The sequence below is a fragment of the Talpa occidentalis genome, unplaced genomic scaffold, assembly GCF_014898055.3.
Source record: "Talpa occidentalis isolate TD23 unplaced genomic scaffold, MPIMG_talOcc4v2.1 talOcc4.2, whole genome shotgun sequence".
NCBI classification, from domain to species: domain Eukaryota; kingdom Metazoa; phylum Chordata; class Mammalia; order Eulipotyphla; family Talpidae; genus Talpa; species Talpa occidentalis.
Window position 1 is genome coordinate 37,445,603 of NW_023602073.1, and position 18,855 is coordinate 37,464,457.

At 51.4% G+C, this 18,855-nt stretch overlaps 1 long non-coding RNA gene across 1 annotated transcript; it reads left to right on the forward strand.

The window, feature by feature from the left end:
• Positions 1–9,133: 9,133 nt before the first annotated feature.
• LOC129146295 (uncharacterized) lies at positions 9,134–18,644 on the forward strand. The gene is made up of 4 exons (XR_008552855.1): positions 9,134–16,702; positions 16,795–16,901; positions 16,973–17,126; positions 17,359–18,644. It is a non-coding gene; the product is annotated as an uncharacterized LOC129146295 (long non-coding RNA).
• Positions 18,645–18,855: the final 211 nt, after the last annotated feature.

The window sequence follows — 18,855 nt, forward strand, 5'->3', positions numbered from 1 at the left end:
CCTCTCCTCTTCTGCGTTCTCTGATCCTCTAGATGTTCAGTCTTCACCTCCTTCAGCTCCCCAGGCCTGCCCCCGCTTCCACCTCCCAGCCAGCACACCTGCTCTCACAGTCGTCCTCTTTGTCCCCTTAGGGAGGTTGCGGGGACTGAAGGAGCAGGTGGAGTCCACGATCCTTTCCCTCTGTCTGATCTCTCCCAGATTGAAAAGCGTCTCGGCTGTTTCACTAAGGACCCCACTACCTACACCAAAGAATTTCGTTATCTTACCCAAGGTTACACCTAAGGTTACACCTATAACCTTCGGTGTCATGACTACACGTTATCCTCTCTTCCAACCTGACCTCTAATCAGAGAACGTGTTTTTCAGTCTGCTCGAGGCCACGCAGATCAGGCCACTTCACTGACACAACCATGCCCCAGGCCCTGAAGCAGGTCCCCGCCAGGAGCCTGGCTGGGAATCCCAGACTGACACTGATGCGGGTCGCAGGGCAGGGCTCGCTGCCTCTTAGCCAGGCTCCAAGCAGCAGCCTGTCTCCAAGGCAGTTAATTTTGACAAGCACGGGAGATCACCCAGTTCCACCCCATACGAGGAGGACGGTGACTACAAACAGCGATGAAGAGCATGTGGGTGCTAGATCTGTTCATAAACCTACCCGGGATGGGTTGGTTGCACTACAACTAGCGTAGACGGCAGGACGGTTCAAAGCAGGACGGCTCTACGCAGACGAAACCCTTTGGAACCTGGGGAGGGGTTGCCAGGTGGCCAGCCACGAGCAGATGGTACTCGGTGGCCAACCTCCTCGCCCTGTGGGCACCTCTCCAGGAATGGCCAGAGGTAGATGGATCCCCAGGGCAGTTGGAACAGGCCCTGTATGAAATAGAAGAAACCCTGAGTGGATGCAGTGCCCGCGAGGTGGCAGGAGCAGTGGGATGGGTGATTCTCACAGCTCTGCTTGAGTCCAGGCAGAAAGAGCAATCTAGAGTCCAGCGAGTATGGGATGAGATGCGGGAAAAGATGCGAAAACTACAATGTTTGAGGATTCTGGAGGAAGAAGTTCGGAGAAACCAACCCACCATTCTGGAGATGCCAGACTCCAGCTCAGAAAGGAAGGAGAGGGAGGCTGGCCCTTTGCCCGAATCGCAGCTGGTGGTGGGAAACCAACCCATGACTCCAGAGATGCCAGACCCCTCCTCAGGACAGGAGGAGAGGGAGGCTGGCCCTTTGCCCGAGTCACAACCAGCGATGGCAAACCAACCTGCGACCCCTGAGATGCCGGACTCCTCTGGAGAGGAGGTGGAGGCTGGTCCCATGCTCCGGGCCCGCCGAGTGGTGACTCAGAAATAAAGCGGCAGCCACCCATGGCCCCAGGTGGGTGGTCAGGCTGCTGGACCACCACAAATGACAGAATTTACTTCCTATCAACCATACACCCAGGCGGAACTGGTGGACTTGGACAAACAGTTTCCACCAGAAACCAGGGGAACCCTTGGCAGCCTGGCTGCTACATTTGTGGGGCCTGGGGCTGGATGGGATCATTTGCACGGCACAAGTGATGGAGAGACTGGCCTCCATGGTTTACACCCATCCTTGCGACAGAGGCTACAGAACAGCCAGCAGTATGGCCAGGGCGACCACACCCTCCGGGAATGGATAATGGCTGCCATACGGACAGTCTGGCTGATGCAGGAGACGTGCCGGACACAGTAAGTGGATGGCAGACGTACGCCGAGCTGGTACAGGTCCTTCGGGAATTGGGGATGCGGCAGGCCATGTTTAATGTGAATTCCCGTGGTCCTGATGATGAGCGTTTCACAGCAGGGATGAGAGACTTGGTATTAAAAAATGTCCCCTCATCCTCATTTGGATCCCTCATGGCAGTTGTAGCACCCCATGTGAGTCGTCAGCTACACGACGTCACAACAGTGATAGCCAGCTTGGGCGAAGTTGAGAACTGGCGCTCTCAAACTCAGGAGGGAATATGGGTAGTTGTTGAAAAGTCAAAAGGATGCCAAGGAGGGAAAGGAATCTTCTTGGCACCACAGAACTTATTAAAGTCACCCATAACCAAATGTGGACAGATTTAGTGAGAGCAGGTGTAGATAGCACTAAAATACACGCACAGCCCAATCTATATTTGTTGGAATTATGGCAGCAGCTGCAAGAAGACCAGAGGTTCACGCCCATGAGAAGGACTGCTGCTCAGAGGGAGCCTGGAAGCTCCAGGCCTCAGGCACATGTCCTGCGCCTGGAAGACACTTGCTGCCAACCCCATCCTCGGGTGATGGCCTGATCGCTTTCAAATAGGGTGAGGGCCAAGGAACCCGTCCACAGGGGATGGGCGGGGACCGGAGGCCACATGTGGAGCTCGCCATCCACTGGTCCCCAACTAACATGCAAAGGGTTTTAGCTCTGGCAGACACAGGAGCAGAATGTACTCTGCTCTATGGAAATCCAGAAAGATTTCACAGGTCTACTTGTATTGATGGCTATGGAGGCCAGAATGTCAAGGTGACATCAGTGAGACTATCTCTGGGGATTGGGCCATTACCCCCCAAAAGAGTATAAAGTATATGTATCGCCTGTCCTGGAGTACATCCTGGGGGTGGATGTACTATGTGGCTTATGGCTAGAGACCACAGCCGGAGAGTTTCACCTTAGAGTGCGTGTGGTAAAGGCAGTGGTGAGAGGACACGCTAAGCATCTGCCCACACAACTGCCAGTCCCTAGGCAAGTGACTAATACCAACCAATATCAGTTGCCCGGAGGCTACAAGGAAATTGGGCACAATATCAGAACTGGAGAAAGCGGGCATTGTGCGTACTGCCCACAGCCCCGACAATTCACCGGTGTGGCCAGTGAAGAAGCCGATGGTTCTTGGCGCATGACAGTAGATTATCATGAGTTAAATAAGCTAGTTCCCGCCTTGCATGCTGCAGTGCCTTCGGCAGCAGATTTGGTGGATCATCTGCTGGTGCCAATGAATGTCTTTTGCCACTAGGTTGGTACCTCGCCTGGACTAACTTGTGTTCTGTTGTCTTTTGTTGTTATAGTGTGATGTGTACTATTTACTTTTATGGGCCATGGCTGCGTTGTTTATGTTTGCTAAGAAACAAAATTGTCTATATGTAGATGGTCTGGCAGAAAACCCTGAGGGGGTGGATTGTAGGGTAAGGTAAAAAGTATCAGGCTTTTCTGCTCTCCCGCCATTAGGAGAGATGACGCATCCCTGCGGGCCTGAACGCAGGCCTGATGGCGGCACCTGGAGTAGGGTGGGGGTGCGGTGTCGAGGGTGGAGGAGGACAGTGGAGTGTGTGGAGGAGAGCGGCGACTACAAACAAGGGCGAGGAGCATGTGGCTGCTAGAACCGTTCATAAACCCACCCGGAATGGGTTGGTTGCGTTACAGCGGGGTCCTGGGGTTCACTCTGGGAAAGGTGTCAGTGCTCCCCTGTCAGTGGCACGCGGCGAGTTTCCCAGGCGAGTTTCTCCCCGAGACAGAGACGGTAGTTATATTTAAAAAACAGGTTTATTGGGGAAAGGGAAAGGGGCAGGTTTTGCTGAGAGAGGCCTGCATGGTTGAAGGCGGGCAGCCTTGACAGGTCATAGGCGGGCAGGAAGCTGCTGCCCTGCAGAGGGAGAGAGTTGGTAAGAAGAGGAACCTACACAGTCCCAGGTGGGCAGAGGGAGTGCTGCCCCGAGCCAGTGCAGAGACTTTACAGACACAGTCCTCTTCTGTTTGGGGGGGTCACTCCTTGTGAGCCGTCAGTTGGTTGCTGATTTTGGATAACCACGCAGAATCCAAGAGGGACTGGAGATACCAGGATGGGGAGTGGAGATTCCAGGATGGGCCCAATCTCCAAATCTTTCCCCTCAGGCCTGTGCTCCACTCCCTAGAGCATCTGATCCTGCTTGGGTCTCATGCCTTGTGATAAGGCCCTGGTGCCTAAGGGTCACGACCTCTACAGCTGAGTTAATGGTCATGCTATTTCCCTCTATCCCTACCTCCTTGTGAGTCAGGTTCTGGTGTCAGGGTACCTCCTTTCCAATCTTTCTATTCTGTCTGCTATTAAGGTATTCCTATTTTGTGAGGAGGGGAAGCTGGGTCCCGAATGCTGGGTGAGTATGGAGTAAGTGGCTCCTATAGCAATCAGAGAATTAATATCTTACCTGTGACATCCAGGGTTACTCTAGGCTTAACCACAGAGACCATGTCATTGGGGACCTGGTGACGTCCTTGGGCCCTATCACTTGTCATCCAGGAGGTGTCAGTAGTCAGTCTACTACAGGGCAGGGAGAGGGGCACCCCAGAACCCCCAAAGCTGCTTGCTCTAAATAGTTTCTGCCATCTGCCGCATGGACACAAAACATTTAAGACTTTAATGGAAAGGAACTTTAACACAATTAGTAAACAATACAGAAAAGACAAAGAATCTGTTAGAGGTCAGGGAGAAGGGCAGCCCAGACACCACAAACCTGCCTGCTCTAAATAGGTTCTGCCATCCGCCGCATCAACAGAAAACATATGAGACTTAAATGAAAAGGAACGTTAATACAATTAGTAAACAATGCAGGAAAGGTAAAGAATATAGTTTCTAAAACAAGCATCCAAAGTTACCTGTGCCCTTGTGGGGAAAAGTCCACCCAAACAGGATTGGCCTAGAGCAAGGCCTGAAAGCCTCTCCAAAGTCTAAAGCGCCTTCCAGTGGGGACCCACAGAAAAGGATCAGAAACAACCAGACAAGTGTGGGAGGAAAAGAGCAAAATCAAAATCAAGACAAAAACCACCATTGTCACCTCCCCACCGGTCTCTTGCCCATGCTGTTGTCACCCAGTCCACGACCAAAAGGCAAGTGCAGTTTCTGCACGTGTCTCTCGGCTCCATGTGCCTCCTCCAGGTCTCCTTCTGGCTCCATCCTGCTTCTTTCCTTCTCAGTCTCCACTGCAGCTTCTTCTCTCCCTTCTCAGCTCCCTTCTCTCTCTTCCTTTGGGTTGGGCAGGGAACCTGGAACTTCCCCTTTACCTGGGGACCACCCTATTATCTTGGATATCTCATACAGAAACACATATTTTAACTGTCTTAATTTGTTTAGGTGAGATGTCATTAAATTTTAGTTTTCTTATAATAAGAAGCAAAAAAATAAACCTGCAAGCTCAACAATATTTAGAGAAAGTGATATTGTTTAACATTCTCATTCTTAAACTTAATAAGACCTTAGTTTTATATGAAATTTGGCCACCATTTAAATAATGATAAAAGAAAAAATTTAAGGGAGAGATACCAATTGTAGCTGTTAGTTTTTCTTAGGACAGGAATTTTAAATTAATTTCAGAGTTGCAAATTCTAACATCCCAAAAACCAAATTTCTTTCTTAGGCAAGTACTAGATAGATTGATGAAAACCAAGAAAAATAAGAGAGACTTAATATCATATACATTTCCTACATACCTGTGAGGAACACAGTGTTGCTAAGGAACTTGCCCATGAGGCTAGATTTTGCTAGGACAAGGGGAAAGAAAGAAGTCAATCTGGGATTTTTCTGGAAAAGAATTTTATCAAGAGATTTAGGACTAATCATCAAAATGCAAACTTATCTTTTTTGATGTAGACTAGGTCAATTACTCTTTTTTTTTTTCCTGAATACTGTGTGCTTCCTTTTGAAAATAGAGACATTTCAACATAAAATATTGATACTCAACATGAAAACTGTAAGGCTTGAATGCTACAAATTCAACCATTAAGTTTTGATCTAGTTTTTGATTACCAAAATCTTAAATCCTGATCTCAAAATTGGGAATTTTTTATTAGACTTTATATAGTTGTCATTTATAACTAATACTCCTAAGGCATTAGATAGTGATACAAACAGATTTTTTGATTTTTTTTTTTAAACTTTGGTCATGTGCATTAGTTTTAAAAAGTAGTTATTCATTTTTTTTAATAATAAATTTTATTTTTATATTCCCCAACAATTGCAACCCCCCCCCATTCTGACCCCAATCACTCCCCTCCCGCCACCCACCCCAAAAAAGTGTCACTGGTTCAAAGTTTTTTGTTGATTTTGATTTTTACTTTCGTATAGTTACTCATTTTCCTGGTCCCTTATTTAAGTTTTCTAGATTCCTGCTATGAGTGAGTCCATCCGGTAGTTTTGCTTTTCTTTCTGGCTTATTTCGCTGAGCATGATCCCTTCCAGCGCCATCCATGTTGCTGCAAACTGCATGTGTTTATCTTTTTTGAATGCTGAGTAATATTCCATGGTATATATGTACCACATCTTCTTGATCCAGTCATCTATTTTTGGGCATTTGGGCTGTTTCCAAAGCTTAGCTATTGTAAATAGTGCTGCTATAAACCTAGGGGTGCAGGTGTTCTTTGGAATTGATGTTTCTGTGTCCTTTGGGTAAATACCTAGGAGTGGAATTGCTGGATCATATGGAAGCTCTATGTTTAGTAGGTCCAGAAATCTCCACACAGCTCTCCATAGTGGTTGGACCAGTTTGCACTCCCACCAACAGTGCAGAGAGTTCCTTTTTCTCCACACCCTCGCCAATATTTGTTGTTGCTAGTTTTTTTAATATGTGCCATTCTCACTGGTGTAAGATGGTATCTCATGGTAGTTTTGATTTGCATTTCCCTGATTACAAGTGATGTTGAACATTTTTTCATATGTCTGTTGGCCATTTGCATTTCCTCTTCAGAGAAGTTTCTTTTTAGCTCTTCTGCCCAATTTTTGACTGGATTATTTTCTTTGTTGTTGTTGAGTCTCATCAGCTCTTTGCAGATTTTTGTGATCAGTTCTTTATCATTAGTGTTGTGTAAAAAAATGTTCTCCCAGTTGGTGGGGTTTCTCTTTGTTTTTGTTATTGTCTCTTTTGCTGTGCAGAAGCTCTTTAATTTGATGTAGTCCCAGCTGTTTATCTTTGCCTTCACTATCACTGCTTTGGGTGATGTGTTTGTAAAGATGTCTTTGATGTGCAAATCATGTAGTGTTTCGCCTATATTTCCTTCTATGTATTTTATGGTTTCAGGTCTTATGTCTAGTTCTTTAATCCATTTTGAGTTGATTTTTGTGTATGGTGTGAGGTAGTGGTCAAGCTTCATTCTTTTGCATGTGGCAACCCAGTTTTCCCAGCACCATTTATTGAACAAACTTTCTTTGCTCCAATGCATAGTTTTTGCTCCTTTGTCAAAGATTAGTTGACCATAAATCTGTGGGTTTATTTCTGGATTTTCTATTCGATTCCATTGGTCTGTGTGTCTGTTCTTGTTCCAATACCATGCAGTTTTGATGATTATGGCTTTGTAGTAGAGTTTGAAGTCTGGGAGTGTGATGCCTCCATTCCCTTCTTTTTTTTTTCAGGAGAGCTTGGCTATTCGGAGTTTTTTGTAATTCCATATGAATTTCATCAATAATTGTTCTAGTTCTTTGAAGAATGACATTGAGATTTTGATTGGAATAGCATTGAATCTGTATATTGCTTTTGGTAGGATGGCCATTTAATAATGTTTATTCTACCAATCCATGAGCAGGGGATGTCTTTCCATTTCTTTGTGTCTTCTTCTATTTCTTTTAATAGTGTTTTATAGTTTTCTTTGTATAGGTCCTTTACCTCTTCGGTCTCAGTGTCCAAGGCGACCCCAGGCGCTGAGCACGTGCTGCTGTCGCCCAGAATACAGGGCCCCCAAGGTCTACCTTGGCCAGCAGTACAACGGCCCCAAGGTGGACGTGTGGAGCCTGGGCATCATGCCCTACGAAATGGTGACCGGCACACTGCCCTTCAGGGGGCCCAGCCTCAGGGCAATCAGGGAGTGCGTCCTGGGTGGGAACGTCCACCAGACCACCTACTTCATGGTCCAGGGCGGGGACCTGCTGGCCAAAATGCTGGCACGGGACCCCTGGAAGCGCAGCACCCTGGAGAGCATCCAGCAGCACGCCTGGGTAGCAGAAACGAGCAGGGGACTCCTGCCCTTCAGCGAGCCGTCGCTCTGCCCCCAGGACCTGGCCATAACCAAAGGTATGGAGCGCCTGGGCTACCAGAGGCAGGAAATTCGGGAGGCCATTGACACTAACAAGTACCGCGAGGTCATGGCCACCTACCTGATCCTCTGCTCCAGGAAGCAGGCGGGGGAGGAGGACTATGAGGAGGAGGGCGAGGAGCGGCCCAGGCGCGTTACCTTCCAGGTGCCGAAGCGCGTCACCTTCCAGGATCCCGGTTACCCTGATTACAAGGACTCCCCACCCACCCCCACCCCGCCGGCACCTGAGGTTTGGGGAATACACCAAGGCCGGGTATCCTGGGAAAGCACCCAGTGCAGAAGATTGGAAAGGATACCCACCCCACTCCCTCAGCCTGAGGTTTTGGGGAATGCCCCAAGGCCAGGAATCCTGCGAAAGCAGGAAATCCAAAAGAGGGGAAAGTATGCCACCCCGGACAACAGGGTCATCTCCACCAGGTCCCTGAGCTGGAGGATGCGCAGCAGCACACCACTGCTGCAGGTCCAAGCCCCCTGCTAGAGGACACCCCAAAGGGCAGTCCCTCTGCGCTAGGCCCAGAGCTGGAGGATGCCTGGGGGACACCAGCACCTCTGTGGCTAGACCCCAGCAGGAGGACCCTGGGGAGCACAGGAGCACCGCGGTGTCAGTCCTCCAGCTGGAGAACACTGGGGAGCACGGCAGCACCACTGAGACAGGCCCCCAGCTGGAGAGGGGCCAGGAAAGCAGGGCCAACACGATCAGTCCAGCTCCCCAGCCCTCCAGCACCACCCTAAGACGTCCCCCAATATGTGACTGGCCTTCCAGTGCAGTGGCCCCTTCAGCAATCATCAGGGCCAGAGATAGAGTATTAGAAATTATCCTAGAATTTTGTTGCTGCTGTGCAGCATTGGAACTGGAGAGCAACAAAGATTAAAAATAGTGCCATACCCGGCAGAAGACCCCCCACCCCCAAAGAACAAGCACTCAGTGGCCATGGTGAACAGGAGTACACCAGGGAAGGTTGAGGCTCTGGAGAGGCTCCGGGGCTGGGCCCAGTCAGAGGGGCCAGGAGCAGCATGAGACTCACAGGACTGCAGCACAGAAGTCTGGGCAGCACTGATGTCCCTGGAGCAGAGCAGGTGAAGGACCAGACAGGCAACGAAACTGGTGAAGCATCTGGAGAGGAGCAGAGCGGGTGAGGGTTGGCGTGTGGAGGGGTTGGGGAGAGTTGAGCAGGTACAGGACCAGGAGAGGGGTGTGGGGCTGTGTGGGCAGAGCCTCCAGAGGTCCCAGGGCCACAGGCGAAGAACCCTAGGCCTCTCTCCCCCATCTTAGGTACTGCCCCCTTGGTGGGAGAAACCTGCTGCTCACCCCTGGGCACACAGATGGTGCAGAGGATGCAGGAGCTCTTGCAAAGGCTTGGGCCTGGGTGGTAAATCGTGCAGATTGCAAGGAGCACATAGATAGGCTCTCTAGCTCCCCTTAAGAAAGACTCTGGGACCAGTATATTAGAATCCAAACGGGACTCTCCAAGGTGGGCAGAGGTTATTCACAGAGCAGCCCTAATCCACCATGACCTGCTCAGCTGGAAAATCCGCACATCTTCCTGCTCCACGAAGCCTAGGCTATGATCAGTCTCAGTCCCGCAGTGAGCACACCTAGGTGTCCAGTGTCCCCTGGGCCGAAGCTGCAGCTCGTCATGGAGTACGTGCAGGAGGGATTTTGCAACTTGGGATTCTTACACAGTGTCAGTCCAGCTGGAATTTCTCCTTTTAAAAATCCTCTCCAGACGGCTACCCACCCTTCCTCCTCCCTGGATTCAAACCCTGCAGGGTGACCTTAGCCAAATTGGAAACATTAATATCGCCCAACAGATGCAGGCTTTGGACACCAGTCTCTGCCAATTAAATCACTGGGTACAGGAACGAAAAACTACAGGGGCTGTCTACCTTAAATTTGTGTTTTTTCATCATTGTTTAGATGGTGTTCAATTCCCTTCTAAAACTAAGGTTTTGCTAAGTTTGGTAAATGCAAGTAAGGTGAGGTATGAGTGTTTGAAAAAAGAAATGTATGGAAGAGGGATATTCTGAAGGGCCTTAAGATAATGTAAAGCCGGATGGGTAAAATGAAATGGCATTAGAATGAAAGCAAGCAAAAGAAAGTGTTGAAGGTCTGAGAGGGAGGTTTTGGTGAGAAATCGTGTGTACTCAGGTGTCTCCCCCTCCTCCAACACATTCATGGGCTTGCTCATCTGACCAGCAAAGCCCCCTCTGACTGAACTTTTGTCAGCTGAAGCTGGGGCCAGGACATCCAAACTTGGACCAACTCTCCCTTACTGCCATGGATCCTTCCCATAGTAGGCCTGGTGATCATGATCATGCTTTTATTTGTTTCTACACCCCATTTTCTCTGCTTTATCCAGGAAAAGCTCTCTGAGATGAGCCTTCGCACTCCCAGACCCGGGAAAGCCATTCCTGTTATTGACAGATGAGCAACAGGGCGTTGCTCTAGGGGTTCTGGGCCAACCTACGCCAGTCCAGCGAGCAGTTGCTTATTTCTCTAAACAAATGGATCCCACTGTAAGAGGATGGCAGCCCTGCCTGCGTGCACTTGCGGCAGCTTCTCGTCTCGCTAGACCTAAGGCCTTAAAACCCACACTGGGCCAACCTGTAAATGTTAGTTCTCCACATCGGCTCCAGGACCTGCTCACTCATCAGGCTCTCTCCCCTCCATCACCCTCTTGTCTGTTAGATTTCTACTCTCTTTGTCAAAGACCCTCTCATCTCCCTCTCCCAATCCTCCACTCTCCATCCTGCCAGGCTTCACGGGTGTTCCACTCCCTAACGCAGGTAACACCCTCTTCTTACTACGGTGGACACCATCACCATTCGGACAGTGGACCTGCCTTTATCTCAAAGATTACTCCACAGGTCTCCTCCCTGGGCATCACCTGGGAACTACACATTCCCTCCCGACTGCAATCCTCTGGTAAGGTAGAACGGGTAAATGGTCTGACCAGAGACCACCTAGCCAAACTCTCCACAGAGCCCACAAATCCTGGGTGGAGCTGCTCCCACTGGCTTTAGTGCACCTCCGAACCACTCCCCATGGCCCCTTGTTCCTGAGCCCCCTTGAACGGATGTATGGCAGACCTCTTCTTACTAACCATGAGCTCCGCGTCCAACCTACACTGTTGGCTGGATATTTTCCATACTTCTCTTTGCTCAGACAGCTGCTCCAAGAACACGCAGACCTTTGTCTGCCACAACCTGTGCCTCCGTCCCCTGATGCACCTGTCAACCTGCTGTGCCCTGGAGACCAGGTTCTTCTGAAAGCCATCTCTCCAAAAGCACTTCCGCCAAAGTGGATGGGTCCACACACGATCATCCTGACTACACCAACGGCTGTCAAGGCATCAGCTGTCCAGGGTCAAAGTGGTCCCTGTGGACAAGCAGTATGTATACAAGCACATGGGCCCAACTCGGGTTTGCATCAATGCATCCCTGGTCCACATCCCACTCAGCCTATAGAGTAGAGGCCCTCTGATTCTCCTTCCTCTGTTTCTTTTTTTTTTTTTCTTTAAAGATTTATTTATGCAAGCACTGGGTACAGTCAGAAACACAAGAGGGTGAGAGAACTCACCAGAGACAAAGCGAAGAGCAGAACAGGCAGACTTGACGAAGCACACTGCTGAGGGGAGCAGTGGGCGGCAGGAGAGGTCTGCCCGCCATGTGGGACCCTCGCCTTGAGGCCAGGGATTGAACCAGTGCTGTAGAGGCTGTGGGCAGCTTCACAACCCAGCGCTCAACCGTAAACCGCTGCGCCACCGGGGAGGCCCCTCTCCTTCCTCTGATTCTAATCCCATCTCTTCAAGCCACTTCCAGTTCTTCTGTCTATGCCCAGCAATTCCAGATCAGCACAGCCTCGGACCAGGTATTACCACTCACAGGGCTTCTTATCCTAATCTCCTCATTTTTTCTTTTTGCCCCATGCTTAGTCCATTTCATCCAACACCGGATCCAAGAATTGTCCCATACCACCTTTAACCAACTCCTTCTCCACCCATATCCTCGCGCTGCAAAGACTGTCTCATAACCAGGCCTGAGCGCCCACCCTGGTCTTCGCCCCTGTCCAGCAGGAAGTAGCCAAAGAGAGAACCATTGCCCCTTTTCAACAAAAGGCTGGTATGAAAGGTCGATGCAGGGGCCAGGAATGGGGAAGCCCACATACAAACAACAAGATGGCCCTGACACCAGTACCCCTGATTCCATCAAACCAAAACTGAAGCCATAAGCAGGAGAAAACAACTCGGCTCCACAAAAAAACAACTTAGTTCCCCCTAAGCCTGTTTCCCCCCGCTACCAACCCAGTTTTCCTGCCTAACCTCTCCTCACCCTATGAAATGACATCTCCCCCCACAACGTGCACGATTTCAGGGACACCCATCTTGGGTATGACGCTTGCCTGGGGGCGCAATGAATTGTCCCTTCCTTTGAGGAAGTTTAGCTTGGCTCCCCTTTTCTTTACTGCGCCAAACTGTTACAGGGCAGCCCCGGTATAAAAAGGGTTGTTTGACTGTTTCCCGATTCTGGTGGAGTGTTTCGGATTCTGGTGGAGCTGCCCGGACAGGGCCGGTTCTGAGATGGGCAGAGTTGGGGGTCCTGGAGGGCGGCGTCCTGGTGGTGAGATGCTCTGTGAGGAGTCAGAGAAGCAGGGCTCAGAGGAGAGGAGACTCGGGGGAATGCCCTGGGTGTGAGGTTTCCAGCTTTTCTCCCCAGGACCCCTCTCTCCAGCCTCTGGATAACAAAACCTTGGGAAACAGGAAAGTAGATCATTTTTTCCTTTTACAACCTATTTAGTATTGAGGACTTAAAAAAAAAACATAACATTTAATGAATACTGTTAAATTTACAGAAAAGTTGCAAAGATAGTACAGTTCTTATTCATCCCACACCATTTCCACTTTGTTAACATCTTACATGAATACAGTTGTCTTTTTTTTTCACAGCTAATGAAGCAATGTTGACACAGTGACCAAACTCCGTGCTTAATTTCATCAGTTTTTCCTAATGTACATTTTATGTTCCATAATCCAAATTGCCTCACTCAGTTACAGCCAGTTCTCCTCGATGTGCCTCTTGCTGACTGTTTCTCTGACTTTGCTTGTTTTTATAACGTTGACATTGGTGAGGAGTGATATTTTGGAGAGGTGTTGGGTTCACAGTTGGGGTTCTTGGGTCACGTGGGTTCACAGTTGGGGTTCTTGGGTCACGTCTGAGAAAAGTTTCACCACCCTCCCCCACCCACTGAGTAGGCTCTCTCCGACCAACGGAAAGGAGGGAAAAAAAAAACTGCAAGAACGAACTACAGATCAAGTGGGACACTGAGTAGAGAGGAACTATTTCAGGCACCGCACCCCACAAATGGGAACTGTGGAGAACGGTGAAGAAATCACCACAGAGGTGATCGAGCGGCTCCGGGCGCCATCAGAGGAAGACAAGGATTCCACGGAGACCTACAAATAGTCTAAGGCCAGCTGAGAACCACTGGGAAAAAGCAAAGGTCAGCAAGGACAGGTCTCTGGTGCCACCTCATGACCAGAACAAAATCACCAACTAACTGATTCCCTGTTGGAACTAAGTAAATACAGAGGGAGGGAACTGTAAGGGACAGTGCCCAGCAACACAGCATCAACACTCTGGTGGAGTGTTGTCTCCAGTGCCAGTCTCAGTCTGGTGAACAGTTTCCGACACCCCTAAAGGAGCACTCCAAAGAGATGGAAGCCACCCTTAGGACAACTTGGATCCTTCTCCTTTGGGGACTTGCTGGCGCGGGGTTGCACAGAGAGGAGGGGGCAGAGCTTGCTGGCTTTCAGGGCTGCTTCAGAACCCAGGGGTTCTCTGAGCCCCTCTGGCTGCCCCCCCCAACAGTAAATGGACTGAACAGTGAAGAGGAGGAGGAAGAGGAGGACAAGGGTCCCCTGACAAAACTAAGCATCCCGGACGATCTAGACAGCTGCGAGGCCATGGTGAGCTTGGCCCTGGAGCCCCTTCCCTGCCCCACCTTCCCCCTCCCACCAGCACACCCTTCTTCTTGGTTCCCACCTCTGCTGGGAGCCAGTGGGTAGACACCAACACCATCCTCGAATCTCAGGTGTGCCCACGGAGGCCCTGAGAGGTGTGCCTCCCAACCTCCTGCCGGGCCCACAGGGGCACCCTGCACCTCTGGCCCACAGGTGGCATTTTGTAACTCGGCCTTGGCCAGTGCTGAGGAAGAACAGGCGCGGCTGCACAGGCAGCTAAAGGAGCAAAAGCTGCTCTGCTGGCTCCTGGCTCAGCAGGTAGCCCCATGGGACCAGGAGCCTGAGAAGATGGAGGCCCCAGCCCCCGGGGGGAAAGTGTGCCTGGGGAGACCCACCAGGCCCTTCAGGGAGCCTGGTGAGAAGAAGAAACTGCAGGTGAGTGTGTGTAAGGCAGGAAGGAATGGCCACAGGGCAGGTTTTCTGATCCAGCAGACCGGGTAAAGGAGAAGTGAGTCCTGGAAGCCTCAGTGAATTTTGCAGACTTTATTGGGATTTACCAGATACATGGCAGGTAGGGGTGCTAGGGGGCCAGGAGGCTGACAGGCCTCCCAGCCCGCAGCAAGTCTTCACTCTTTCTGGGCTCTCTGGCGTTCTCTGGTGGTCTCTGCTGCTCTGCTCTCTCGGTTCTGCTTCTGCTTCTCTGCTGCTGCTGGCGTCCCCATGACGCCACCCTTAAAAGCCCATCTTAGCCCAGGGGAATCCCATCTACCTATGCCCACACCCTACTCCAGGTGCCCGCATCAGGCATGCATTCGGGACCGCAGGGTTCCATCATCCATCCTATGGGCGGGAGAGCAGAAAAGCCTGATACTTTTACCTTACCCTACAATCCACCCCCTCAGGGTTTTCTGACAGACAGTCTATACAAGTGATACACACGTTTCTCTTGACGAATAGGAACACTGCAGCCATGGCCCACAAAAGCAAATGAAATATATCACAATGAAATATAACAGAACACAAATAAGTCCAGGCAGGGCATCAACCTAGTGGCAAAAGACAATTATTGGCACCAGTAGATGATCCACCACTTCCGCTGCCGAAGGCACTGCTCATGCGAGGGAGGGAACCACTCAGGCATCAGCTGTCACACGCCAGGAGCCATCAGGCCTCCCGGCCCCCTCCGGCTGCAGTCTCGGCCACAAGCCACACACCACATCCACCCCCAGGATGCACTCACTCTTGGGTTGGCGATTCTGTACTCTTTGGGTGTAATCGCCCATCCCTCAGGGTTTTCTATCTGTGGTCGCTCCAACGCTCCAGCATGCAGGCCCCTGCACTCAGGCCAACCCACTGCACAAGCACATGGGTCGGGGATCCGTGGATACAAGTCCACATGCAGCCTCTCTTGGGTCCCCTCTTTGGCTGTGGGCTCCACCACAAGCCACGTTCCCTACCCACCCCCAAAGATGGGCTCCTCAGCTCCTCACCCTCAACTATGAGCAGGGCATCACCCACAGGTGATTTTAAAAGACTCACTGGCCTTTAGCTTACGTAGTGCGTAACAGCCGCTCAGGGCTTCCCGAACTTAGCACCAGCTTTTGCCTTCTCAGTTGGCTTTTCTCCTCTGCTTAGCTGCTGGGCAGTACACCGGCTGCCTTTGGCCACCAAGGCCCACTGACACCCCCAGACTCCCATCTCTGGGGGTGGACAATCCCATCCTTCCTCAGGGTCCCCAAAACATATCAAACTTGCCAAGGTCCTCCCCCTTCTGGCGGGATTGTTAGTCCATTAGTCCAAGTTCATCGGCTTTTCCCTTTGTCCACACTGGGGAGCTCTGAGTCGTGGTCCTTTCTCCCCCGATGATTCTTGCTGCCTAGTCGGGGATTGTTGGCTGGTCCTCTCGGGCATCTCCTCCTCCAGGCGAGGTCTCATCCCGCAGCTCCCGGACTTTGCCCTTCCCCTGTCCCGCCATGACACGTCCAGCGCTGTCACAGGCAAACACTGCTGCTCCTCAGTCCCTCCCGGTCTTCGGAGGGCTCCATACCGGTCTGCATGGATCATCGTGCTGACTTACACCAATTGTAAGAGAGGAGGGAATGGACACGGGGCAAGTTTTCTGATCCAGCAGACTGGGTCCAGGAGAAGAGAGTCCTGGAAGCCTCAGTGGCTTTTGTAGGCTTTTATTGGGATTTACTGGATACATGGCAGGTAGGGGTGCTAGGGGGTCAGGAGGCTGGCAGGCCTCCCAGCCCCCAGCAAGTCTTCACTCTTTCTGGGCTCTCTGGCGTTCTCTGGTGGTCTCTGCTGCTCTGCTCTCTCGGTTCTGCTTACGTTTCTCTGCTTTTGCTGTGAATGCCACCCTTAAAAGCCCAGTCTTAGCCCAGGTGAATCCCATCTACATATGCCCACACCCTACTCCAGGTGCCTGCATCAGGCTTGCATTCAGACCACAGGGTTCCCTCATCTATCCTAAAGGCGGGAGGGCAGAAAAGCCTGATAGTTTTATCTTACCCTACAGTGTGGTTTTCCGGAGGGCTGGGCGGGCTGGGTGCTGGGCAGGCCGGCACTGCTGAGCCCCTGAGCCCGCTGTCTGGCCGAGGGCCGCTTTACTGAGCTCATGCAGGAGAAAGTGGGCTTACAGGACTGGATGGAGGAGCTGGAGCATCGATGTATCCAGATGTCTGGAGAGACTGTCACCATCGGTGAGCGGGGAGGCTTGTGCCCTGCAGCTGGGGTGCTATGCAGAGGCTGGGGAGACCCCAGCAGCTAAGCTGTCTGCGCGCCCTCCCCCTAGGAGAATACATCGCTCTCTACCAGTACCAGAGAGCAGTGATGAGGGAGGAGCACCAAGAGAAGGAGGAGTCCATAAGGCAGCTGGCCCAGGACAAAGAGGAGATGAAGGTAGTCAGAGCTCTGGCTCCATGGTGGTGCGGCTGGGGGCGGGGCGGGCTTCTGAGCATCTCTGCTTCCAGGTGAAGCTGTTAGAGCTGCAAGAGCTGGTTTTGCGGCTGGTGGAGGCACGCAACGAATGGCGGGCGAAGCCCTGAGCACCTGCCCAGAACCCTGCTGCTGAGCCCACTAGCGCATGCCTAGTCCCCAAGAAGCTTGGCACCGCCAACGTCCAAGGTGAGGAAAGCCCCTAACGGGGGCTGGTCAGGAAGAGCACACTCCGCCAGGCACACAGCATCCTGTCTCTGTCTCTCTGTAGGGTAAAGAAAATATCAGGCTTTTCTGCTCTTCCGCCATCAGGATAGATGATGGATCCTTGTCCTGAATGCATGCCTGATGGCGGGCACCTGGAGTAGGGTGTGGGCATAGGTAGATGGGATTCAGCTGAGCTAAGACTGTGCTTTTTAAGGGCGGCGTCACGGGGACGCCAGCAGCAGCAGTAGAAGCCGAAGCTGAAGCCGGAAGAGAAGCCGAGATCACCAGAGAGCCCAGATAAAGTGAAGATTTGCTTCACCCCTGCCTGCCATATGCCTGGTGAACCCCAATAAAAAAACTGCAAAACCACTGAGGACTCTGACTCCTCCTTTACCCGGTCTGCATGGGATCAGAAAACCTGCGCTGTGCCCTGCTCCAGCCCTTACACTCTCTAAAGAACCAAGTAAGGTGAGCCTTGTCCACGATGTGCAGCCGACCCAGGGCGAGGCCCAGCTGGGCCTGACTCCCCTCGAGAACGCCTCTGCGCAGCAGGTCGTTCAGCTGCTTCAAGAAATGCAGAACTCCCAGGAAGGCGTCACCATTGGAAACAGCCCATGCCTTCCCTTCTTCTACCAGGCTGACGAGAAGGAGGTGAAGATAATGGTGGTCTAGGCCACCGGCATGGGGCCGGAGGCTCTGCCCCCACCTGGCCCTCACCAACCCATCCCTGTTCCCCAGGCTTTCCCCCCCATCCTTTGGCTCTCCTTCCCAGTCGTCCTTTCATCCCTCGGCTTAAAAAAGGGGTCCAACAACTCCCCTATCTAATAGGGTGAAATAGGTGCAGACCCTAGCCTCTGAGGTTAGGGCTGTGTCTTCATTTAACTCTGGACTAATCATACTTCCAGAGGCAAGGAGCTAGAAATATCCAGCTAGTTATTTAGGGGGCTCCGTTCTACAATATAGGGGCTCCTTGAATGACCAATTGAATCCTTACCAGGCCTTCTTGCAGAGGGCCTAGGTTATATTAGGCAATTTTGGGCCACGTGCCCCCCACCTCACCCCAACCATGTCGAGCGGGGCAGCACTTTGAAAGCCCAGCACGGGGGCTAAGTCCAGACAGAGATACCAGCTGAGGCAGGTGGGCACCAACACCTGTCTAGAGTGTAGCCACAGAGATAGCAGTGGTTTATTTGAGACCACCCAGATCCACAAAGGGGTGGCCTCCCCTGCTCCCTTTTGAAATTTCCCCATGGGCCTTTGCACCCAATTTTGTTTTTGTTTTTCTTTGTTTTGTTTTGTTTTTAATTTTTTGTTGGACCCAATAATTGTTTTGATTTTTCTTTATTTTTTTTTTTATTTTTACCTTTATCACAGCGGAGGCTGTGGTGGCCCCTGGGAGAGGAGGTTTCTATGAATCAGTTGACATGGAGGAAACTTATTTATAGATCGCCCAGGACAGAGGAAGGAGGCAAGGCCAGGGAGTGGTTCCTGGTGTTTCACTTTTGTTTCTGAATAAACCGAACTCACCACGTGGTTGGGCCCTGGGATCTGGGCTCAGGCGCTGCGCTGGGTGTGGGTCCTGCCAGCAGAGGGCAGGCTTCGGGGTGCGAGGTGCGCATTGGCGCCTGTGGGCTGCGTGCCGCCCCGGGAGGGCCAGAGTACTGGCTTCCAGCCTAGGCATTTCTCCTCTCACCCTGTTCTTCTGGGGCCC